This window comes from Crocuta crocuta, unplaced genomic scaffold (assembly GCF_008692635.1).
Source record: "Crocuta crocuta isolate KB4526 unplaced genomic scaffold, BGI_CrCroc_1.0 scaffold674, whole genome shotgun sequence".
NCBI lineage: Eukaryota > Metazoa > Chordata > Mammalia > Carnivora > Hyaenidae > Crocuta > Crocuta crocuta.
In genome coordinates, this window is record NW_027527972.1 from 937,597 (window position 1) to 963,661 (window position 26,065).

The following is a 26,065-nucleotide window of genomic DNA, read 5'->3' on the forward strand; positions in this document are numbered from 1 at the left end:
TAAAACAGCCTATTAAAGACTCAAAATAAATTTATTCCAATAGTAGAAATGAAATAAAATTTTAACTTAAAGCACATGTGAAGCTATGCCAAAATTATTCATTAAAAAATAGAGGAAGTGTGACATCTATATATGTAATATTTATTACTCTTTTGAGTTCCTGGACCCAATTCCAGTGTGTGTGTGTGTGTGTGTGTGTGTGTGTGTGTGTGTGTGTACGTACTTCCCCATACCAACAAGGAATTCTTGGACACCAGCAGAATGTCCAAGAATTCAACTCAATGTTGACACTGTCTACCTAGAGATAGCATCAGATTCCATAGGCAAAAGGCTCAATCCCACGACTGCCCTCCACCTTAGATGCCAATCACAGGCCCAGGTTATTGCCTGTACTTTTGACTGACTGACTTTAAATCAGTGGTTCCCATGACCCCCTCCTGGGGTTCAATTAATTAGCCAAAATGGCTCTTAGAACCCAGGAAAACCTATTGATTCACTAGATTACTGATTTATTATAAAGATCTTAAAGAATACAAGTCAATAGCCAGATGAAGAGATACATAGAGTGAAGCCCTGAACAAAGAGGCTTCTGTCCTCTGGGAGCATGGGGCTTGGCATGGTGGCACCTAGAAGCATTCTGGTTCCTTGGCCTGAAAGCTCTCAGAAACCACCCCTTTTGGGTTTTTATGGAGGTGTCATTATATGGGCTCAATTGATTATTAGTGATTGATTCAAACTCTAGGCTCTCTACCTCCTCAGAAATTTAGGGTGGAACTGAAATTTCTAGTCCTCTGGTTGTGGTTGGTTCCCCAGGCAATCAGCCCCCTTCCTTGTATGCTTTTCAAAAGTCACTTCATTAACATAATCTCAGTTATGGGTGGAAAAGGGACTTGTGTGAATGACATGACATTGATTTCAACTTAATGGATCTGAGACATTTTCAAGAACATTTTCAAGAGGATAGGTAACCAAATATTATAATAAAAGATGCTCCCATTGCTCTTCTAGCTCAGGAAATTCCAAGGCTTTGGGGAACTGTGAGCCAGGCACTGTGGGTAAAGACCAAATATGTAAGAGAAATTTATTTTGGTCATCTGAATGACCAAATATATGTATTTCTTATAAATAACAATAGCACAATTACTAAAATGATCTTTAGTTACCTATCACTTTTTCAAGCCATTCAGAAATCAGGGACAATTTTAAGTGGTTGAATATTTTATTTATTAGGTAATTGGTTGACTTCTCTGAACATGTGAAAATACAAACTAAAATGTAGAAAAAATTTTTGACAGCATTAAAGTCCAGACAGTGTTAGTGTACTCTCAAAATAAATATTTGCGAAATATTACCATTCCAGTTCATACTTTTTTTCTGATAAATTACGAATGGATCACCTATCAAAACTCATTGAATCAAAATGCCACAAGGTGGCAGTGGCCTGCTCAAGGTGAGGTCCTTTTAGAGGGCAATGAAGGCACTTCTCTTTAGATTTGACATTCTATTTCCTCCTTATATTTTTTGGTAATTGAACTTCCTGCTTAAGACACATGGGATTTTCTGAATACATTTAGTGTTGAAAAACATATAATTACTCATTTTCATGAACTTTTTACACTCTTCAATTCTAAAAGAAGGAAAAAAGAAACCAACAAAGGGTGGTGGGAGGAGTATTTATGATAGATTATACTCCAGTGACCTAACTAGATGTCTTACGTATATTATGTATCTAGAATGTAGTTAAATGTTCAGTAGATATTTAATACTCTGGAAGAGTAGTATATTTTCCCTCATCTCAAAACTCACTGCAAATAGGTATTTACTAAGCACCTATTAAAACTCTTACTTTCCAGACTCCTGTCACTGGCTGTGACAATTGATTTGACTTTCATTTTTTAAATATCTGTCCACACACACATTTTATGTTGAAGCATATATATTCCAGGATGATTGTGTCTCATCCAGTCATTTTGTAATATCTCTTTATTGCAAGGGCCAATATTGAGATTTGTCATGATGCTGTTAACTGCCCATTTTTACTATGAAAATTAAGATTATAATTTCCATAGACACATATTGATATGTCATTGAAAAATACCACCAACCATCAGAAGCATGGAGAGAATAACATAGAGTTGTGGAAATAATTATGTATGTGATGTTTCTTTACTTCATTACATTTGTTCATACTGATTTTATTGTTACTGTTCCTATATTAAATGCTATGCATTTTGAGTTACATTTGTGGAAAGTGATGCAAAAAAATGCTCTCATTAGTCCCTACCTGACTGAACACCTAGAGGCAGAGCACTTTGTTCTAGGCTGTGAATTTAATTTATGAACAAGAAACTTTAGGGTGGAATGCTTCCCATCACCCTTACTTTTGGGGAAGAGCAGTAATACAATGTATAACTATTTATGGTTGGCTCATCAGTGGATGATTCCATAGAAGAATGAAAAGAACAATTTGTTGAAAAGGGGTGACTGTGGAGGTGCTGGGAATGTGATGGTGATGAAGGAGATATTGTTCTGTTCTCAGAGATAGCAGTGAAGATTTCTGAAAACGCTTTGTAATTGAGAGTTGCTGTGATTTTCTCCAAAGATGTCCATGAAAGAGTTTCAAAATGAATGTAACAAATCTTTCATCTGAATTTTGTATTTAGTGTTTGATCTACAATTAAGTGAATTTAAACTATGTTACTGTTGCTTCAAGGCGATGGCTTGATTCCTGATGCCAACCTGATAAATGCAGTTTGGTCTCTTTATTCCTGTCATCATTCTCATTGCTTGATCTAATTAGCTCTTCGAGGTCATGTTTAATCAGCTTTATACTGACTGACCAATAACCTCTCCTGTGTCTTTTGCCTTCTTAAATCTGTTCCCTGCAGGAAGTGAGATTACTGCCTTTGGAATAGAGTAGATCTGGGTTCCAATTTTGGCTTAGCCTCTGGCTGTGTGACTTTGGGTTAGTTATCCTCTATTAATCTTATTTTCCTGATCTAATAATTGAGAGAAATAATATCTGCCTTTGGTGTTTGTAATGAAAACTAAATAATACAATTATGTAGAGCACCTGGCCTACAATGAATATTTAAATAAATTGAAGCTACTATTTGTGTAACTGCTTACTGTCAGGCTCTACACTCTCAACAGCTCCTTTTACTTCACCATTGAGTGAGTGACCTTAAGCAAAGTCATTGACACACTTTTCTACTGGTCCCCAGTGGGTATTTCCAGTAGAGTACTTCCCTCCTTTAATTATTGCCTTAAATATTTGGTATATCATGAAAAATATTTTTCTCTAGGATCCAGTTACAGTTACAAAGCCATGCTGACTTTTTTCTGAGATGCTTTGAAATGTGTGCTGTGAATGTTGCCACCTGAAGATTACATCTTTCCTTCTCCCCAGGCGTGGGATTGGACTGTTGAACACCCCTTAAGAGACTAGTTATATTATGAAAACTTATGAAAGATTAAATATCATTGCCATTAAAAATTATTTTGGACTCACTGAATAAAAAGCTTAACTAATAAAGATAAATCTTGAGTATCCTAGAGTGAATGAGACAAGGATTTTCACTAGAAGATCTTAGTGGTCATTATGTGTTTACAAATAATTAATACAACATAATAAATGCTTCAAATGAGGTGTTAATTAAGTGCTGGGCATTCAGAAAAGGAAGACATTTGGTCTCCTTTTTTAGGGAAGTATGAATTTTCGAGGCCATTGGGAGAGGTGGAGGCTTCTGAGAGGAATGTATTGGGGAAAAAAGAAAATATTTCATATAAAGGAGCCAATAGGGAGAAAGATCTAGAGTTTTAGAGTGAAACATTGTGTTAAGAATGTTTTGGCTTACATTTGGAGTCCCTGCTAATAGCAGAGAGCTCAGTTTGGATCCTCTGTCCCTCTCTCTCTTTGCCCCTCCCCTGCTCGCACTTTTTCTCTCAAAAGTAAACAAACGTTAGAAAAAAAGAATGTTTTGGCTGACAAAGAAGGCACTTAAACTTAAGGTCAGTACTACAAGCTAAGTCTGTAGAGGTAAGTTGGGATCAGCTCGGCCTGGAATGCCAGTGCTGTGCTTAGGAAGTCAGATTCTTTCCTCTAAGAAAGCAGTTGGATACTTTTTTTTTTCCCTAAGTTTATTTATTTACTTTGAGAGAGACAGAGAGAGACAGAGACAGAGACAGAGAGAGAAAACGTGTGCATGCATAAGCACAGGGGAGAAGCAGACAGAGAGAATTCCAAGCAGGCTCGTGTTATCAGCGCAGAGCCTGATGTAGCTTTTGATCCCATGAACCGTGAGATTATGATCTGAGCAGAAATCAAGAGTCCGATGTTTAACCTACTAAGCCACCCAGGCGCTCTGAGTTGGATTCTTTAATGCAAAGATCTGTCATGATAATTTTTATTATACTGATAATTTTTCTGGTTATGGAAGAAGAGAAACTGATAATGAGAAACTAGTTGGGAGACTGTTGCAAAAGTCCAGGTGAGAGAGCATGTAAGATGAATAGAGGGCAGGGGCATTGAATAGGAATACAACAGTTAGGGCACAGTGTGAATGAACTTCACAGCAAGCTGCTGTTTTCCTCTTCAGATTAACACAAAATGATTTTCCTTGCCCTGTGATCCTGCTATCTGGATCAGGCCATCCCCAAATGAGTTAGATGAAATAATATTGATCAGCAGTCTGTTTTGAATCTCAGTATGCCGAAATTTTCATTCTTAGATAATGATACTTACATGGATATCTTCTCTAAAACTATCTCATTCATTACTATGTTAACTCCATTGGTCTTCAACATTCTCATTATCAATATATTTTTAAAAAGAGCTTGCATTTCTGGCTCGAATAGCACAAGAGTTCATATTTTAAGCACCAACTCTGCTCCAAGTAACAACAGTAAAAAATGAAAATAGAGAAAATCTAAAAGATGTAGCTGACTTGGGGCTTCTGGGTGGCTTAGTCAGTTAAGCACCCACTCTTAATTTTGGCTCAGGTCATGATCTCATGGTTCATGAGATCAAGCCCCACATTAGGCTCTGCATTGTCAGATTCTCTCTCTCCCTCTCTGTGTACCTCTCCCCTGCTTGTACTTTCTCTCTCTCTCAAAATAAATAAATAAACATTTTAAAAAATGTTAAAAGATATAGCTGGCTAAAAAGCAAGATCAATCTTTCTATACTTCAGAAATACAAAGTTTGGAGTAAGTTTAAACCTATGGTCTGCTAGGGTTCAGATACTGAATCACATGGTCTAAAAAATCTCTATGCAGTACTTGAAACTAGACAGTGTGGGCTTTCTACTTTGTTTGAGATGGGACTCTTGCCTAATCCATTTCCATTGAGAAAAGGCAGTTAGGATTATGATTGTAATCCGAATGCTGGAACAATGGCTTTGTAAGACACTGTAAGCCAAAGTAGATAAAATCATCACTACATCGGGGTTTTCTTTAATCTTTTTTTTTTTTTTAATTGGAAGTAGTAGGTCAAGTTGTCCATTGGTTTAGTGACTGAATCTGTTATCCCTGGTATCACCATAAAAAAGGAACTATTTTATGGTTTGGCTGTGGATTTAACTCATTGGGAAGTTAAGTGGAAGGAACTAGAATACAGAGGAATAAGAAGGCTTATAATAAAGAAAAGAGAGAGAAAGGGAGGAGGAGAGGGGATATTCCTTTCATTCAAATGAGGCTGCAAACTAAAATTCTAAAGTATATGTTAAGTACATTCCAAAGTAATGTTAAGAAACACAGCAGCCAATAGACAAGGCAAATGTTCACAAGAAGGCATCCAGGATGAAATTAATTTTAGGAATAGTTGATAATGGTACTCATGAATAAAGAACAAAATTTATGAAACAAAAAAGGGGGAAAGGAAATAAGAATAATTAGACATGAAGAGAACCAAGTGAAACTTTTGGAATTACAACTGTTTTTATTGAAATTAATAAAACTTCTGGATGGCATAAATTCTAGACTTAGCATAGACTAAGAGAAAATCAGTGAACTGGATAATAGAACTCAGGAGCTCATTCTGAATGCAGCACAGACAGGAGAGATAGGAGATATGATAAATATGATAAAACAATCATGAAATGTAAAGGATAGATTGGGAGTCTCCAACCAACTTTGAACAAGACTTCCAGAAGCCAAGGGAAGTAATGGTACAAAATTAACATTTGTGTATGTGCTTGGTTACTTTTTCTTTGTGGCAGAGAAAAAGAAAACATTGATTAATGTTCAAGTAAGATCATTTCGGATTCATCCTCATCACTCTACACTTGTGAAAGTTGCATATGCCCAACTTATTGTAGCTGTTACCAGAAAAGTCCTGCCTTTAAAGATGTCTTGTAAGGAAAATCACAACTCACTCTAAATTTATCTTCTACTTTATAAATTGGTGAGCAGCATAATTTTAGAAAGTTCTAAGTTGAGTGATGACTAAATTAAGAAGAGTGCAAACTTTAAATGAATTATGAAACGATGAATTTTTAAGAAATTTAGTGTTTTAGGATACTTTAGAAAAGGCTCCAGTGACAGTTGTAATATTTATATTATTTGATCATATTTTGTTCATTACAAGGCAAATAAAAGATATAAAATTAATAACAAAAGCTCTGATAACCACTTCAACAGATCTACAGTTTAGTGATGATTGACAATCATAACCCTGACTCTAAACATATTCCAAATTACACAATTTCTTAGGAAATTAAAAAAAAACATTAGATCATGCAATATGTTGAGATTGGGGGGATATTTTAATAATGCAATTGTAGAAGTACTTGATCTGCTAAGAATTATGATACACAAGCACAGTACATCATAACTATAAATCAGCCTATCTAAGGATTCATATTATCTTTTTTTTTTTTAAATGTTTTATTTATTTCTGAGAGAGAGAGAGAGAGATTGACAGCATGAACAGGGGAGGTTCAGAAAGAGAGGGAGACATAGAATCCGAAACAGGCTCCGGGCTCTGAGCTGGCTGTCAGCACAGAGCCCGATGCGGGGCTTGAACCCATGCACCGTGAGATCATGACCTGAGCCGAAGTCAGACACTTAACCAACTGAGCCACCTAGGCACACCTTGTATTATCTTTTAAGAGCTTGGTTATAACTGTAACTTTTATAGTTTCCTCAAACCTTACAGCTTACAAAATAGTTTCCTTGGCATTGTATTTGAAAATCTCAATTGTCCTTATATTTTGGAAACGGAGATAGTTCTATATTTTGTTTTTCTTCCTTATGATCTTTAATTTTTTCCTATTTGGATAAACTTGTCAAAAATTCAACATAGTACAGAGACTTGGAAAGTGAATTTCATTAAGGCCATGGGACTTATTTAAAGGACAAAGATAATATGATGAAGTTTTCAGCATATATATTTAATTATTTATACATGGAATTTAAATTAATTATTTATTATCATAGAGGGAAATATGATCCATTTATCATTAAGTAATATATTGATCATAGTTGCATGGTATTTTAATATGTACTTAAATGAAATTACTTGATTAATGGTAGATTTTCCATTAAATAAATGCCAGGAATAGGAAGACTTGTAAATTTTTGTTCAATTATTTTTTCTTACCCAAATATACTTAAGAATTATGTTAGCATATTACTTTAGCACAGAATGTTTTAAAGGTTAATTATGTTTAAAATGAGAATAGACCCCTCACCAATTCCCATTAATGACAGGAAGCTGCCATTTAGGCTGCTAAAATATTAAAATTAGAAAGCATAAAAGAAGTATGACTGGTTGTAGGGCTATTCATAAAATATAGTTGCTTCCTGTAGTCTTATTTAAATTAATTATAATGTAATATTACTTTCATATCAATTAGCTTAGCCTTTGATACATTAAATGATTATTATAGTCAGTAGGATTATGTTTTAAACTTTAATTTCAAAGTACAATAAGAGTATTGATTTTGAGGTTATTGAAAGTTGCCAGATTAGTAGATAAAATAGGAAACTTTGTTGTTATTCTGTAATTTATTTTATGTAAAATATTTACTGATATAGTTTTTACTATGTCTTTCAAGTTTATTAACATCTGTTATTATTGGCTATTATATAAATTTCATGAGCGTCAATACAAATATTTCAAATAGATGCTTCCATAAATATGAAGAACAAACTATGAATTTAAGTACAGGGCTAGAAATAAGCAGTTGATAAAATTTAATACTAAAAAGAAAAATATATGGTAGAATTCCTAGCTGTATGCATTTTTTCCATCTTAATGATTTGCTGTTAAATAAGCATCCTTACCTTATGTTCCTTGGTATATAAAATCCTAGTAGCTCAGATGTTCAAGTATATATGTTTCATTTTGAAAGACACATCACTTTGCCTTCTTCCAATATTTAAGTAATCATAATTCTGTCTATATGAACATATTGACTTCCACTTAGTCAATTTTTATCAATTTTCCTACAATTATTTTTTCTCCATTTTTTTCCTTTTTCTTTTTTAAAAAAATAGTGTTATTTACTTTTGAGACAGAAACAGAGTGCACATGGAGGAGGGACAGAGAGAGAGGGAAACACAGGATCCAGAGTAGGCTTCTGGCTCCTCGCTGTCAGCACAGAGCCTGACCTAGGGCTCCAACTCATGAACCATGATGATCAAGACCTGAGCCAAAGTCAGACGCATAACCAACTAAGCCACCCAGGCACCCTATATATATTTTTTCTCTTTAATGCATTTTGTCATGGATTATGATTGCTTTAGTTGTGTTAATAGTAATAGTAAAATCATTTTGGAAAACTGGGAGTTATTCAGATCATTTTCTCTGTAGTTTCTTGCTGTAGTTAATTTTTTTTTAAATGCATTTCATTATAATCTAAATATTTATTTATTTATTTATTTAGAAAGAGAGAGCAGGGGAGTGGGTCAGAGGAAAAGGGAGAGAGAATCTCAAGCAGGCTCCAGGCTAAGTGGGGAGCCTGATGTGGGCTCCATCTCCTAACTGTGAGGTCATGACCTGTCCTGAAATCAAGAGTCAGAAACTTAACTGACTGAGCCATGCAGGTGCCTGTAAAATGTAAACAAATTTTTATAAAAATCTTTTTCTTATATCAAAATTATTTTTATTATTTAAAAGTTATGTTTATTTTCTGAGAGAGAGAGAGAGAGCGAGTGCAAGCCGGGGAGGGACAAGAGAGGGAGACATGGAATCAGAATCAGGCTCCAGGCTCTGAGCTGTCAGCACAGAGCCTGACGTGGGTCTTGAACCCACAGACCATGAGATCATGATCTGAGCCAAAGTCAGATGTTTAGCCAACTGAGCCAACCAGGTGCTCCTCAAAATTATTTTTAAAACAACACAGTTTTCTTTTCAAAAGGCCAAATATACCTTGTTACTATTAAAACTTAAATATTTATTACCCCCTGTTTCCATATTAGTTTATTCACTCGGTGACTCTACATGTATTCAGCATTTATTATGTGCCTAGCTTTAACGCACCAGCTAGCTGCTGGTAATGAATGTTGGACAGTAACTACAAGTCTCTTAACATCAGGGAAATTATTCTCCATAGGAGAGATGGACAATAAAGAGGTGAACAAATGGTTAAAATATGGTGATAACTACAGTATGATGAAAGAAACAGAGATCAATAATAATGGCTGTATGAGCAGACTAATTTACATAGACATACACATGAGAATATGTACATACACTTATCAATTTTCACGCATATAATGAGAAATAGTTTTTTGATGGGGAAATGCCTTTTGGGAGTTTCTCTCAATATATTCAACATTTAAAGATAGTAGAACTAAAAATGTATTTTTAAGTAAAGAAATATAAATATTTTCTAAAATATCACTGATCTAATTTTAACCCATTGATCTAATTTGTAAAAATAAAACAAAAACAAAAACAAAAACAAAAGAGAGAGAAAAGCTTGAAGATTATCTGCTTTGTGAATAATGTCATTTCAATAAACACAGTCTGCATCATGTTGCAAACTCACTATATGATAAATGGACAGTTTATAGACGTGATTTTTATTTAATATCAAAATTAAGATATTGTAAACATTTACTGAAAGGATATATACTAAACATTTTTTTCTATTTCAAATGCTGTTTTTAAAAGAATTTTAAACGTCTATCTTAACACTGTTCTTTCTTGTTAAAATTGAAAACTATGTAAATCATTTGCGTTGTTAGTAGAGTTCTCTTTTCTCCTTAGAATGTGAACATAACTGCTTACCTTTTTAAATTATAGTTTAAAATCACCATGAGTTGATTTAATTTTCCTTTCTTTGACACATTTTACTAGATTATGCCATGATTTTAAGGTTTTGTAAATGGCAAGATACTATTAAGAATGTAGATACTTTCCCTTCTGAATTTTCTTTTCACAATAATTAAGATAACTAAACTGGCCATTAAAATAATAAAATCTTGCTCCTTTGATTTTTTACAAATTTCAATGGAGAATAATTAATTTTTAACTGTAATGATTATATACTTCACACAGAGACCAAATGTGTACAATAGTACCAGTTATATCAATGTATTATATGCAGTATTTCCTGAAAATAATTATCTTAAATACAGGGTTTTTTTCTTCATTGTTTGATATTTTCCATCTTTATACATTTTTAATAATGTGGAGAACAGAATGACAAACCATGGAACTATTAAAACAAAACAAAAAAAAATGAATGTCAATTCTTGCTCACTGAGAGGAAAGCTCTTGAGACAAAATAGCATAATGGTTAAGAGTAGGGGTCTAAGTGCTAGTGCCAGATAGAGCTCAGTTCACATCAGCTCTGTGACCAGACTCAGGCAAGTCACTTAATCTCTTTGGTCCTCAGTTTTCTTATGGGTAAAATAAAGAGGATATCTACGTCAGAGTATCATTTTCATTATATATATAATGGCATATTTAAAAGAGTGTGCCTCCGTATTTTATAAATACTATTTTAATGTTAGCTCTTACTTTTATCATTTCCCACTTAGCTGTTTAAAGCATTGTACTTTGATTGCAATTATCATAAAGTAGTATGGCCTTAGAGCATATAGGTTGAATATGTGTGTGACACAATACACTTTTCTTGTTTAGTAGGCTACTATAATTGAATTATTGTGCTGAAAAGTACAGCCAGATCAGATCTCCTAATTTGAATTTTCTAAGATTCTAAAAGCATTTAGGGATATATTTTAGTTCTTTGGAGAGAGCATTATGAACATTACATACTATCAGTTAATGTAGTTGTATTAAAGTTATGGATAGGGCACCTGGGTGGCTCAGTGGGTTAAGCATCCAACTTCACCTCAGGTCATGATCTCACAGTTTGTGGGTTCGAGCCCTATGTGGGGCTCTGTGCTAGCTCAGAGCCTGGAGCCTGTTTCAGATTCTGTATCTCCCTCTCTGAGCCTCTCCTGCTCACACTGTCTCTCTCTCTCAGAAATAAATAAAACATTAAAAAAAAGAGTTATGGTTGACAAAGAGTTCCATTTAGTGAATGCCAGTTAAACTAGCATGGCTAAAATATAAAAGATGCAGGATACCTTTTGTTTAACTTTAAATGAACAAAATGTAGATAGTGAAATACTGTTAATATATGTATCTCACATAGGTCACTATAAATTATTTATTATGCTATCTCCCAAAGGAATTTAATATATGAAATGATTAATTGTATAAGTTGTACTTTTCTTAATATGAGAATTCTTAGAGTAATCTAGGTTTATAAAATTTTATAATTCTCAGAATTATAAAATAGTAAGTGAATTTTGTGAATGTTTATGAAAAATATTTATGTATGACATTCCAGCTCATCTTGATGTTTAATACAGGTATCACTAAGCTGAAAAACAGGTAAAATGGTTATTGTCATATGCAGCTTTCCCCCATTAAAAGTACATTTCATGAGACAGCACAGAATATTGAATCTGGAATGACATCTTCCTACCCTAAGTTAAAGATCTAGAATTTGCTGTTTCCTTTCCTTTTTTTTTTCCCTCCCTACTACTAACAAACATCCTAAAATAACCATTTTTACTCTTCTACTTTACTTAATTTATGTATAGCCAAAGTAAATAATGCTCAAAGAAAATAGATTTACCTTTCAAACTTTTGTCAAAATGTAGCATTTTATTAAAAGCTAAGATAAATACTCTAAAACAAAATTGGTCATGAGTTTAATACCTTGGTGACTATCTCTAGACTACCCTCTATCCTCTGTGACTTATTCTTATAATTAATGAGAGAAATTTAAAGATATAATAAACAGGTTATTTCATTATTTTACATACTTGTTTACATTTCCACAGCTGCCCTCAGTCTCCTCTTGTGTAGTATAGCAGTAATTTCCTAGAAAGAAGTTTTTATGACCAATATTAGTATTGAAAGTAGCAGCAAGCATTCATTTCCCAGTTGGTAGTATTCTTAACAACCTTGGGCCCTCACTTATTCAACTCTACTGCCTTAGGCAGCGGCAGTGAACTTAGAGATCCTAGATGTTCTTTCCCATATGACTCTAGTGATGATTGGGTAGTTTCACATTCCATTAGGAATAGAAATTATATATAGTGTGAAAGAAATTTCACATAAACTTACTAACACCCAAAGGAAATGTACCATGAGAAAAGCATATCTTATCTGTACTTCTGCTAGTTAATTGGAGTTCTATATTATTACCAAAATGACAAACCTTTTGAGTACTACCTCAATTGTCATGTACCATGTTCACTAATATATCTCAGAATGGTCAGAAAATAAAGTCCCATTTTCCTCCCTAGAAGTTAACTCTCTTTTCAGAGGTACAAACAGGAATCAGGGAAGGCAAAAATGAGTGTCTTCCTGGCGGGACAGAACAACTGCTTGAATCTTAGCTGTTCAAGTGGAATCAGACATCATAGGCAAATCATATGGAGACTCTTTATTTTCAATATTAAAAGTTCAGCTGTGGATGAATGGAGCATTTCATTTGTAACCACCCAGAAATTTTACTGAGTGACTCTGAAAGTTCACTTTTCAAAAGAAAGCAATAAAAAAATGAAGTGTTTTGCAAAAGAGAATTTTTAAGATTAGAAAAAGTTTATACGTTTTAGCATTTAGCTTTAGTATTTGTTCATGAATAATCAAGGACATACTCAAGTAACTGTAGAAATATTAGGATTTGATAACACTCACTTAGACCAAACATCTTCAAATCATAAGTACAAAAGCTCAGACAGGTTAGGAGTCGTGCCCAAAATGACATAGTTGATAGAAAAGGTTGTTCTAAGTCAACATATCTTGACATCGTTTTATGATTTGCACAACATCACTTCTAGAGTAAGATGGAGCTAGAGTTGGCAACTATGGTCTGTGGGCCAAATGCAGCCTGCTGTTTGTTTTTGTAAATAAAGTTTTATTGGAGCCTAACCATGTTCACTCATTTACATGTTGTCTGTGGCTGCTTTTGCACTAGATAGCAAAATGTAGGAGAGACTGTATCACTCACAAAATATAAAATATATACTATCTGGCTCATTACAGTAAATCCCTGATATAGAGAATTAAGGTATGCATATATGCCAGAAAAAAAGAAAACTTAAAGTTTAAAAAAAAGTGTTGTCCAATGTGCCTATCAAAGAAATAGTCTGAAACGTTACTCTGAATTCCCAATGAAAAATGAAGATTATAGCCATTCGTGGATGCCATACAGACTAGAAATTATTTCTGTTCATTTGTTAAAGATCAAGAACCTAAGACCCGTTATATTATGCTTAATAAAGAATAAAATGTTAGTATGGAAGGTCAACAAAAAAATATAGATAACATTCTTTAAACTGTATTCCAATAAAATAGAGGGAAAATTAGAAAAAAAAATCATCAGCAAGGTATAATAGATATAATGTACAGTAAAAAGTGAAAGACATGCATTTTCATTCTTGTGAAACTCTCTTATTTCGGAAAGAAATGGTTGTCAATGCCTGTGCATTTACCTGACAAATTATACCATGCTGCACAATGGCAACATTTGTCTTTGGTCTGTGGACCTAAAACATTCAGTATCGATGGGACCTTTTTCAGAACAGGTAATAATAAGGTGGTCAGTCAAGCAACCGAAAGATCGAGTTTAAAGTTAAAATTAAAGAATTCCCAGCACTATAGCATTTCATTTTATGTAAAGCTCTCCACCAGCCAGGCTCGTTTACTTGTCATTGGTCCCCAAATGAAAATACAAGGTTGACAGGAAAGACACAAACAAGTAAGGTCGTCTCATTCCATAGAAAAAGAGCAAAGAGAAACACTAGAACAAGCTTATTGGATGACTTAGAAGAATAGCAAAAAGAATAATTAACAAAAGTATATAATCTCAGTCATGTCCTGTAAAAAATAACATGTCCAAGCAGTAGTTCAAGTAAAGGTCATAGTGCGTCACTTCCTAGTCTTCACCGGAGAGGCCACTGGTAAAAAGTCAGCACAGTGTGGTTTTTCTTTTGTCACACAAAATTGACTACCTTAAAGTATTTAATTTAAAACATCATGGTTGATTTCTAGCAATAAAGAGAATTCTTTTTTGATTTCCTTTCTACTTGCTCCATTTAGATGGGAGGGAAGTTTTTCACTTTCGTTATGCTCAGCATTCAGGGAGATTCACATCAAATCCTCTTATGTTGATAGATGAGGAAATAGGCTCAGGGAGCCTCATCTCCAGAGTTATGCAATGGATTAGGAGCGTGGCTCGTAGACCAGAAACAAATGTCTCCAGCTTCCTGTTGCAGAATCTTTCTTTGCACAGTACTCTTCTAATTTCTCTACCTGGAGAATCATGATTCAGTTTCCTTGTTGAAGTGTGACAAGGGTTAAGTTAGGATAAAGGGCTTATTGTTATGTGTGTTTGTGTACTGTTTGGAGGGGCTTTGAGGGCTATTTAGCCATCCCACTTGGGTCTAATCCCAGGTCCTCAGATGAAAATACAAGATTTACATGAAAGATACAAACAATTAACGTAGCTATATTCTTATTTCTTATTTCAAAGAAAAGGAGCTGGAGACTTCCAGAATCTGAAACACCAGTGCAAACCTATTGGATAATTTAAAGCACTTTCCTGAGAATATAAGCACCAGGTTATAGTTCACAGTTTCAGTGACTGGCTCAAGTTCTGACTAGAGTTTCTGGATCACCAAAAATATCACATTTCTTGATGTTCTTTTANCATCTATGGGGGCTTGCAGCTGTTGTTCTTATATTCAGTGAACCTATCAAATGATTCCTTTTCTATCAGATTGTCTTATTCTGCTCAGGTTGCTGTAACAAAATATCATAGACTAGGTGGCTTAAACAACAGAAATTTATATTCTCATGTTTTTCTGGAGACTGGAAGACTAAGATCAAGGTGCTGGCCTGGTCAATTATCCAGTAAGGACTGACTTCTGGACTTTCAGGTGGCCGCCTTCTCACCGTGCCTTCCCATAGCAGAAAGAACAAGAGCAAACTTTTTGGTTTTTCTTTGTAAAGCTACACTAAACTCATCACGAGTCAGACCCCACCTCCAATATGACCCCTCTAAACCTATTGACCTCTCAAAAGTTCCATCTCCAAGTTTCAACACATGGGGTTTGGGGTTTCAACATATGCGTTTTGGAAGGACACAATTTAGTCCATTGAACTGGTGCTATAGCAGTCCTGAAAGATACAAAGATAAATAAGACATAGACATTTCCTCTAGCTAGGAAGACAGATTTGAAAAGAAGGGATCCATGTGAAGAGAGCCATTAATTAGTAAGCAAAATAGAAACACTCTTGAGGGGCACCTGGATGGCTCAGTTGGTTGAGCATCCAAGATTAAGCTCAGGTCACGATCTCATGGTTCATAAGTTCGATCCTAACATTGGCACTGTGCTGTTAGTGCAGAGCCTGCTTCAAATCCTCTGTCCTTCTCTCTCTGCCCTTCCCTCAGTCATGTGCTCTCTCTCTCTCTCTCTGAAAAATAAAATAAATATAAAAAAGAAACACTTTTAAGAAGATCTACTCATCTCATAGAAGAGGTGAGATTTAAGTAGAGCTCAGAAGGACATGGAGATGTTTTTGGTAGGGAATTATAAGTTCACAGCAGGACTAGCTAATAATTTGTGAGAGGACTATTGCAAAATAAAAATGGAAGGGCTCTTGTTGTAAAATTATTAAGAATTTCAAGGAAGTGATGGTAAAGCATTAAACCAAGTATGAGCAGAAGGACAACTATTGCATGATTCTACTTATATGAAGTACCTAGGATACTCAAATTCAAGAGACAGAAAGTAGATTAGTGATTACCAGGGGTTGGGGGTAAAGAGACAGTGATTTTTTTTAAGGGGTACGGAGTTTCTTCTTGGGACGATGAAGAAGTTCCAGCAATGGTTGGTGGTGATGGTTACACAACAGTGTAAACATACTTCATGCGGCTGTATTGTACACTTAAAAAAATGATTGAAATGGTAAACTTTATGATATGTATTTTTTGTTACCACAATAAGAAATAAATAAGCCAAGTGTGGGACCTTCTGAGTCCAGGGTGCTATATAAGCTGCTAGGAGTTATGCCCATGAATCCATCCTCTGATTTGCAGCAAGCTCAGGAAATGGTAAGTGCTTAGATCTTGCTAGAATATCCCAGTGATATGTTTGTGGGTCTGTCAAGAGTGGCAGGAAATGAGAGCTGGCACAAAAGACTGAGACCAGGTCATTTTAGTAGACAGTGTTGCTTGCCTATCCAACCAGGTTTACCCTTANCCACAAGTGCCCTCCTCCATGCCCATCACCTCCCTTGCCCTTCCCCCCATACCCATCAGTCCTCAGTTTGTTCTCAACATTCAAGAGTCTCTCATGGTTTGCCTCCCTCCGTCTCCCCTCCCCTCCCCTTCTTTCCTAATAAGCCATCTGTTATGTTCAGGTAGAGTGTGGTTGGGCAAGGTAATTTTGTCTCATAGGCTTATACTGAGTAGCATATGAAAACAGAGTAGGATTCAGAGTGTTACCAATGCCAGAGGTTAGTTTAGCAGCAGCCCCAAATTTGTCTTCATATATTTTTTTCCATGGAGTACAGGGAAACATGTAACTAAGTTTCAGGATTAGTCCTGGGAATTTCATAATTCCCCAAAAGTAAACTCCAATAGGGACACTAGATATCACCTATAATACTCACTGTATTTGTCTAAATGGACTCTGTTTTTTCTCTGTGTCTGTTTCCGGTAAATTATTATTTTCTTCCCATGTGCGCATTGCTTATATTCTGTGTCTCAGAGGGTTACTCAAGATTAATTAGTTCTCTCCTGTGTATATAAAATGACAAGTCCTGCAGTTTATCATTGGGGAATATCATCAATTACTTTCCTATACAAAATCCAGATGAAAATATTTTACATTTCAGTGCAGTTATTAAAGTAATACGCAAACAAATATGCTATGTCCTTGAATTAAATTTTTCTGGGTAACTTTATTACCAGAGGTATAAGTTTTAACATTTGCTAAATGGAGCATTGGATGAATTACATGAATTTGAATAATTTTGTTATACAGAGATTTGTATTGCAAGACTTCTTGTTTTTTGGATCATCAAAGCGCATTTTTACAACTAAATCTTTATATCTAGGAAATGACAGTATAATTATAATATGATATATATAGCTTATAGCTTAACAGTCACTTCTGTGAATTACATTCATCAGCATATTTAGCTATATAAAGTTTCTTTTTTTCCCTTTTATTATTGAAGCACAGTTGGCATACAATAGTATATTAGTTTTGGGTGTACAACATGATGATTCGACAAATCTGCACATTATTCAGTGCTCACCATGGTAAGAGTAGTCTCTAAACAGTTTCTCTCCTAAATCAAAATTGTATTTATCAGGAGATGGCACAACATTTGCCCTTTGTCACCTTAAATTATAAGTATATATTCTGTGCTAGGTGCTGGATAGAGGTTAATCACAAATGAGAACTCTAACCGCAGCTCACCCGTTTTATGCAAGAGTACAAATGATGCTAACAAGAAAACAGAGAGAAAGCACCACATGGATATGGCCAACAGCGGGAAGCATGCACATGTCATTGAGCTGAACGGGGAAAAGGTGTCGGATGAGACAAATGGGACAGGGAGAAACTGTTTAAGCTGAAATCAAGCAAAGCACAATTTGATAAGTACTGAATGAAGGGGCCATTCGGGGTAGAGAGGAACCTGTAAAATCAGTGACACTGCTGTATTAAAGTAGTATTTACTTCAGGATAAAAGATGGTTCCGTTTCATGGATATTTAGGGGTAGCTATGTGAAACTAATGAGGGGGATTGTTTTATTGGGCTATGAGGGCCATTCTGAGGTGTTTGCATTTAACCTGTTGCCTTTAGGGCACTGAAAACATGTATAAATTCCAAGTTATCTCCATCTTCTATTTAGGAGAGATTAACCTGTTAACAATGTGAAGAAAAATTTGAGCTATGGAAGGATAGAGGCCAAGGGATCTAGTTGGAAGGGATATAGTAAACATATAAGAGTTAACAAGTAACTAAATTTGGACTTAAGTACTGTTCTGAATAATCTAGTTGGCCAGGGAAATAAATGGTGGCATTACTAACTGAACTAGGAAAGTCAGGAGAAATGTTGGTTTATGAAAGAAGAAAATCAATTTTGCTTTGGCATTTCATAAGTTAATAGGAACTCTTGAGGCCCATAATGCCAAGTCCAGTATGTATCTTGATAATTCAGTGAAAAGTCAATAGTTTTGCCAGCAGTCTGTAGATCTACTGTATGGGGTGCTATCTGTCAGACCCTACTTTTAACTGATATTAACAAAACAGACAAATACAGAAACCCTCTCCTCATGGAACCTACATTTCAGTGGTGGAGAAAGAGCAAAGGACTGAGTGAAACAGGGGGAAAACTCCAGAGAAATGCTAAAGTGAAGTAGAAGTACAGGAATTGTTTAAAGAAGGAGAAAGTGATCTACGGGGCCAAATGCTGTTGGTAGATTAAGAGGAAGACAAACAGTCTTTAGATGTGACAAGATGGGAGTTGTTGGTGACTTTGTTAAGATCCGTTTTAGAGAGAGGTGAAGATAGAAGCCTGCATGGAATGGGGCCAAGATAAAAAAGGAGAGGGAATGAGTATAGACAACTATTCACTTGTTAGAAGAGTTTGCTGTAACAGAGAGTAGAGAAATAAGCCAGTGATGAGGGGAAAGAAGGGTCACAGGGTTGCTGGCTTCTCTGTTTTGAAGTGGATGACATTGCAGGATACTGAGGGAAAAATCCACTAGAAAAAGGGAAAATGACGATAGAGTAAATAAAGGGAAGAATTCTAGAGTAATGTCTTTTAAGTAGGTGAGAGGCAATGGCCTCTAGCATACAAGTTGTAGAGTCAGCGCTTAGACAGTAATGTGGATGGTTAATCCTGTAGCATAAGGAGGGAGCAGTGTTTTGGAGTATAGATGCAGGGACTGATAGATTTGAACGGGGAAACTTGTGGAAATTCTGTTCTTACTGCTTTGGTTTCCCTTCACTCCAGAAAAATAAGAATCAAAGGAATTAGCCAAGAATGAAGAGGTGTTTATGTACTTTCCATCAATGATCATGAAACATGATTTTATTATTATATTTAAAAGAAAAAAGAAACCAGAATAATCTCATGTTATAATGTAATGTCATTTTGAAAGATATCTGTGGGGCACCTGGGTGGCTCAGTCCGTTAAGCTCCTGACTCTTGATTTTGGCTCAGGTCATGATCTTACTTCATGAGACTGAGTCCCAGGGCAAGTTCTGCACTGACAGCGTGGAATCTGCTTGGGATTTTCTCTCCATCTCTCTCTGCCCCTCCCCTGCTTTGTTATACTCTAAACAAACAAACATAAACATTAAAAAAAGATGTTTGTCACATTGGACAGCACAGGGTTACTTTAGTATCTGTGAGATACTGATTTTTGCATCATGTGAATTCTAAGATAAAGTTTTGGTATTTCTAATGTCCATCATTGGGGAAGTAACTTATGGTACATCTATGCTGAGGAGTATTATACAGCCATTAGAAAATAAATTTAAGTTAGATCTGTAGCTATTGGACTAGAAGGATTCCCAATAGGTCTGTGTCAAGTGAGCAAAGCAGTTACAAATGTGCTCATTTTGATCTCAGATTTTATAGAAACAAACAAAATGTGTGTCTTGTGTATATTTTTACCTATCATGTTATTACTATGAATAGACAATGCAAAAGGATACATAGTAGGCTAATTAGCATTAGTTGCCTTTTGGGGGGGCTGAGAACAAAAAGGTGATGGAGGAATTAACAGCTTTATTTTTATAGATCTTACCATTTCACTGATGATATAATGAATATATGTATGAGTATATATATGTACACACACACATATATATATATGTTATATATATAGTTTATATAAAACTAAATGAGCACACATGTCTAGAGACTCTGTGAATCATTCATTATCCTCTTTCAGTAACATACCCAACATTAAAAGCCAGACTTAACAACTTCATTTATTGGGTCTTTTCATAAAAAAAGAAAAATCTCTGTTGACTTTTTGCATATTTTAGACTTTTTATACTACTATCCTATTTTCGTCTCTCTACATCCCCATGGAATTACAGACCAATTGGTAATTGGGGTGAAGAAGACAAGTATTAAAGAGTGTTCTATGATGGCTAATTCAGATGAGCAGAATGTTTAGAGAGTGCCAAGTTCTGTTCCTGGAGAATATACTACACCCTATTATTTGGACGAATTTTGTGCCAGAGGCAGCAGCCATCCCTGTAATGGGTCAGTGTGCAGTGTTGGCCCTGTTGCCTAGTCTCATGGAGTAATATGTCTCATGTTTCAATATGAAATGAAATAATATTTTAAATGCCTAGTTCATAGAAAAAATATGAGCAAAAAAGTGATATTAGATGGAGAAATATTTTTCAGCCTCTCTCTTACTGATCTTTCATCAGTGTTTGTCACCCTTAATCAAGCCTTCCTTCTTATAAGACTATTGCATCTTATTGCATGCACCATTCTCCCTCAGAAATCTTACCTGGATTTTTGTCTTCCAGGTCAGACTTCCTCCCTGAGTTCCAGATTCAGTTACGGATCCTCTTGATTAGATCAAAAAAGCTCAAACCTGACATTGTTCAAGCTGAACACCCCATCTTTCCCATCATTATTTTCCAGTGTTTGCCATCCCAATGAATTAATAAATCCTTATAGTTCTTGTGAGTGGAACAGAGAGGCAGAAGGGAGAACCAGAGAGATAACTATCATTCATCCAGTTGGGAAGATATATTTTAACAACTAAAAAAGAAGTGAGGCCTGCAGTCCAGTAGCCCATGAAGTACTTGATTCTGCCGGTGGCCCTGAGAATGAGCTCAGAAGCCAGTTATCCTCCAGTGAGCCTTCAGAAAGTCTGATAATTATTAGGATCTTTGATTCACTTTGATTTTGCCCATTACCTTCCAGTATTAGATTCCTATTGCTGCTGTAACAAATCACTGCAAACTTAATGACATAAAACAACGCAAATTTATTATCCTAAGATTCTGCAGGTGGAACAGGGCTCACCTCACGCGGATAAAATGTAGGTAGTGGCAGGGCTGCATTCCTTATGGAGGTGCAAGGAAAGAATCTGCTTCCTTGCCATCTCCAGCTACTGGGGACCACGTGCTTTCCTCAGCTTTTGATCCTTCTAGCAATGTTGGGCTGAATCTTCCTCATGCTGCCATTTTGGGGGGCCCTCTGTTATGTCTCTCTCCTCCACATGTAAGGACCCTTAAGATTACATTAGGCCCATCCAGATAATCCAGGATAATCTTCCCAACTCAGAGTCAGGTGATTAGCAAATTTAATTCCATCTGGAATGTGATCTCCCCCTTGCCATGTAACCAGCATCTTCTCAGGTTGTAGACATTAGGATGTAAACATCTTTGGGAAACACTATTCTACCTAATGCATGAGTTCACCCTAGACAATGTATGCAAATTATACCTCCCCCCCTAGCATGTGAACACACGCATAACAATGGGGGAGTGGCATTAGGGTGTCAAATATTTATAAAGGAGTTAGAGAGAGAGAATGTGAGAGCAGCCATAGTATGAATAGCATGAGCGGCTATGGAGTCAGGTACATCCCTCCTCTGATGTGTTCTTAGATGTTGTCATATAATCACACTTGTATAATAAGCTTATAGGAAATTATGAGTTTGGAAACTCAGCAGACCAAGAAAATAAATCGATTGGCCACTGGAGATCATTAATGCTTATCCCTTCCCTTATGTTGAGGCTATTTGTGATAGTGAATCTCCTGATGCCACACCTGTTCAGTGTGGCCAGAGCTGTGCAGATAGGAAGCAGTCTGTAGCAGAGTGGCACTGGACACCAACCCAATCCCCACCTTTAGCAACTCCTTTTCTTGGGCATTTTATAACCCATGTCCCCATCTAGAAAATGAAAAATTCTTATCCATCTCCCAAACCCTGTGATCTTTATGGGCAATGCTAGCCCAAAATCATAATGCCAGGACAGACTTCCCCTGTATTGTTGAGGTAACTGGACTTCTATTTTGCCTTGAAAGGATAGATGAAATATCACTATTCACATAGATGATGATGTGATGATGTGAACATCAAGAGTAGGCAGTTTGACTTTATACAATGCAGGTAACTACCTAGATTTATAGCTGGTTTAAAGTAAGTAATATTATATTTAGAAGCTGAATTAATTTTTAAAGGACCCCTCTTCTCCCTTGCAACAGTCAGTTGGGAAAATAGCTATAGAACTGAGGACATTTGGGTTGTGTGCCATTTCAGTTTGGGATGTAAAATAACTAGAAGAAAAAGGAAGAGCTAACAGCTCTCTGGGTAATTGGAATGCCTTCTCATCACTTGGATTATTTTTGAGGCAGGGAAGAGATATTTAACTTCTGCCGTGTGGGGCTCTTTTTTTTAACTTGGCATAGTTTTAAAGTCCTTCAGTGACTTTGGAAGGTCAAACAATAGCAAGTAAAAATGAGGATAGTACTTGGTTGGCATTATCTGTAAAGAATTTTTGTTTGGAAAAACACAGTGTTTTCACTGTGATTGAATTGTTCTCAGTTGAAATATTTGAAATTTAGCATGATCTCCAAACATGTGGTTCTTTCCACTCTTTAGCTTTTAGGACTTTGCTTTTAACACACTAGTCACCAAATAGGCAGCCTCCTTTCCTAAATGCGGTAGTATCTTTGAACCACAAGTTAATGAAATGGATGATTTTGACTGCCAAACCACAACAGTGCCTCCAGTGTCTGTCGTCTTGCTTTGAGCTGGCACAAATGCATGTGTTCTACATCCGTATTAGAGAATTTAGCCTTGACATTCCTTCATCCCATGCAATATTTGTNTTCACCATGCACGTGGCTTTATTGTCACAGAACAGTATGGAGTCAGTGCTGGCCTCCTGTACCCAATTTAAACCGATGAGGGCTGGTGACTGATTATCCTGATTTTTAATCAGCTGATTACAATAGATCTACTGTGCAGAACAAGAGTGCTGCAATTTATTCCAGCAGAAGCTTTATTCTCAGTTTCATGTTTACAAACTCAACATTTTATTGTCTCCTGAGTGAGCCACTTTAATTTTTGAGAGTCTTTAAAAGGTTAGGAAAAAATGAATACAAATAATTTTAAAGTTTTATCAAAAGCAAGGTCATGTGCCACAACTTTATGGTATTTCTCAAAAATGACATACAGTGATTTTCCCGGCTGATACTCCCTGTTCTCCTCTGAATCATAGACACCGATAACATGAGAACTCTTTGATATTGTTTTTGTTCTTTCCACCTTCCCCTTTCTTCTTTTTCCTGCCCTTTCTGTCTTCCCTCCTCCTTTTTTTCTTTTCGCTTCCAAACCTAAGCCATATTTAGTTGCAGAATTGATTAATGAATTTTTCAGCTTTATAATGTGTTCTCCAATCTAACACTATGATTTAAAAGCATATAGGCTTAAAAAAATATGAAACTGGATTTCAATTAGGTTTTTCCATTTTTTTAACCTAGAAATATCTCTAAAGCACGGGAAAACAAAGTGTAAAAATATGGTTTGTTGCTCAAGTGTATGAACAGTTCTCCTTAAAATAACATTTGTCAAGTAATAAATATCACAGAGAGCATCTGGGCACACACTGTACTTGATGCTTCAGACCAGAGAGCAATGGTCTTCAAATGCTAGGAGTTTGCCAAGGCTCTACAGACATTCCTTAAAATATAATTTAAAACACTCTCACATGTGTTATAAAACATTTTGTGTCCATCAATTTATTGACTTATGCAGATAGGTATATTCGTTTTTGGAGTAAGCCATGCAATAAACTGTCTCTTTCAATCGCTGTGCATATGGCTTATCTTATGATTTTTTAAAACAAATGGATGATGTATCTTTGCACTTATGTTAAAAAGAAAAAACCCACTTTTATGCATGTTCCCTTATGTAAAATGGTGGAAGTGAAAGAACCATTGAATCCAAAATTGACTGTCCATATTTCATAAAACATAATATATACAGATGTATATAAATGTAGTTTATAACTGGACACATATATGTGTATACATATATAAGTATACACATAAGTATTATGTCTATAGATAGATAGTCTATAGATAGATAAGTAGATATAGATAATCCTCAAATATTTGCCTTGGTAGAAATGTGTGAACAAAGAGTTTGGAGACTGCAACTCAAAAATATAAGTTCAAAAAAGGAATGGATCTTTTCATTGGTGTGCTTCTAGAATACGCACAGTTTATTGCATATTTTGGGAGTCAGATATTAATTAAATTAACTAATGATAACTTCAACTCACTTTCATAGAGCTCAAACACATGCCAGACAAGTCTTAGTCTCACCTGTTTGGTATATGCTCTTGTCTATGTAGTCTAACAGTAGCAACTAATATTTTAATGGCAAGTAGTAAGATAATATTATAGATAGATTTAACTCATATTCAGTGTTTTCTCTGCATTTTATATTTCTAATAGGGAGTCCAAATATTGTTAAGTAATTAGTGTAACAGAAACCCTCTAAATCTACACTGTGTAACTCACTAGGCTCTGAAATAACCCATTTCCTCTGACAGCCGATTGCAAGATAGATGTTCAAAGTTAGTCAAATAGTTGGCTGCGTGCCCATGTGCTCCAGCTCCCTCTACATGTGCTGTCTGCTAATCAAGGGCTTGTTATTTTTGTTCCAAACCTGCTTATGCTAGTTCTTCTCTGGTTTACTATTACATTAAATTTAATACTTAATTGTTTGTGGAACTGAATTGCTTATTCCATAAGGAGGGAAAATACAGGAGCAAAAGGAAATGCTTCTAAGAAAAGTACATTAAATGCTTTGGAAAGTTTTGGTTAAAAACATAGCTAAATGAGGTATAGAAAAACCAATGATAAATTATTGGAAACTAAAGTCATAAAAATCTAGATGATTTTCAAGTGCAGGTTGCTTATATTTTAGATATCTTTAAATTCCTGATAGCTTAAGGAAATTAATACTAAACTTTATAGATGATACCTTGGAGTACTTTGTGTAAGAAAGTTTATAAGAAGCCCTAAGGAACAATTGCTTACATAGAAAAAGCTTTATCCATAGTTTAAAAATGGTAACTATGTGAGCCTTTGTATGTTTTACTTAAAAAAATAATTTCAATTTGTAATCCTTCATGAGCCTCTCCTTACCATTCTTTTGACATAGTCTAATTATTAGTCTAACTATGTCTGTTACGAGGACATCTACTATAATTCACAAAAATGCTGATTTGAAGGGGCGCATGTATCCTTATGTTTATAGCAGCATTATCAACAATGGCCAAATTATGGAAACAGCCCAAATGTCTCTAAACTTACAAATGAATAAAGAAGATGTGGTACATATATGCAATGGAATACTACTCAGCCGTCAAAAAGAATGAAATCTTCCCTGATGCAGTGACATGGATGGAGATCTTGTATATTATCTGAAATGAAATAAGTCTAAGCAAGACAAATACCACAGGATTTCACTTACGTGTGGAATTTTAGAAATAAGTCAGTTAAAGAAAGAG

At 35.4% G+C, this 26,065-nt stretch overlaps 1 protein-coding gene across 4 annotated transcripts in view; it reads left to right on the forward strand.

Moving 5' to 3' along the window:
- CFAP299 (cilia and flagella associated protein 299) overlaps window positions 1-26,065 on the forward strand; it is a 500,083-nt gene that overhangs the window by 267,852 nt on the left and 206,166 nt on the right. The gene's annotated exons all lie outside the window — the stretch shown is intronic.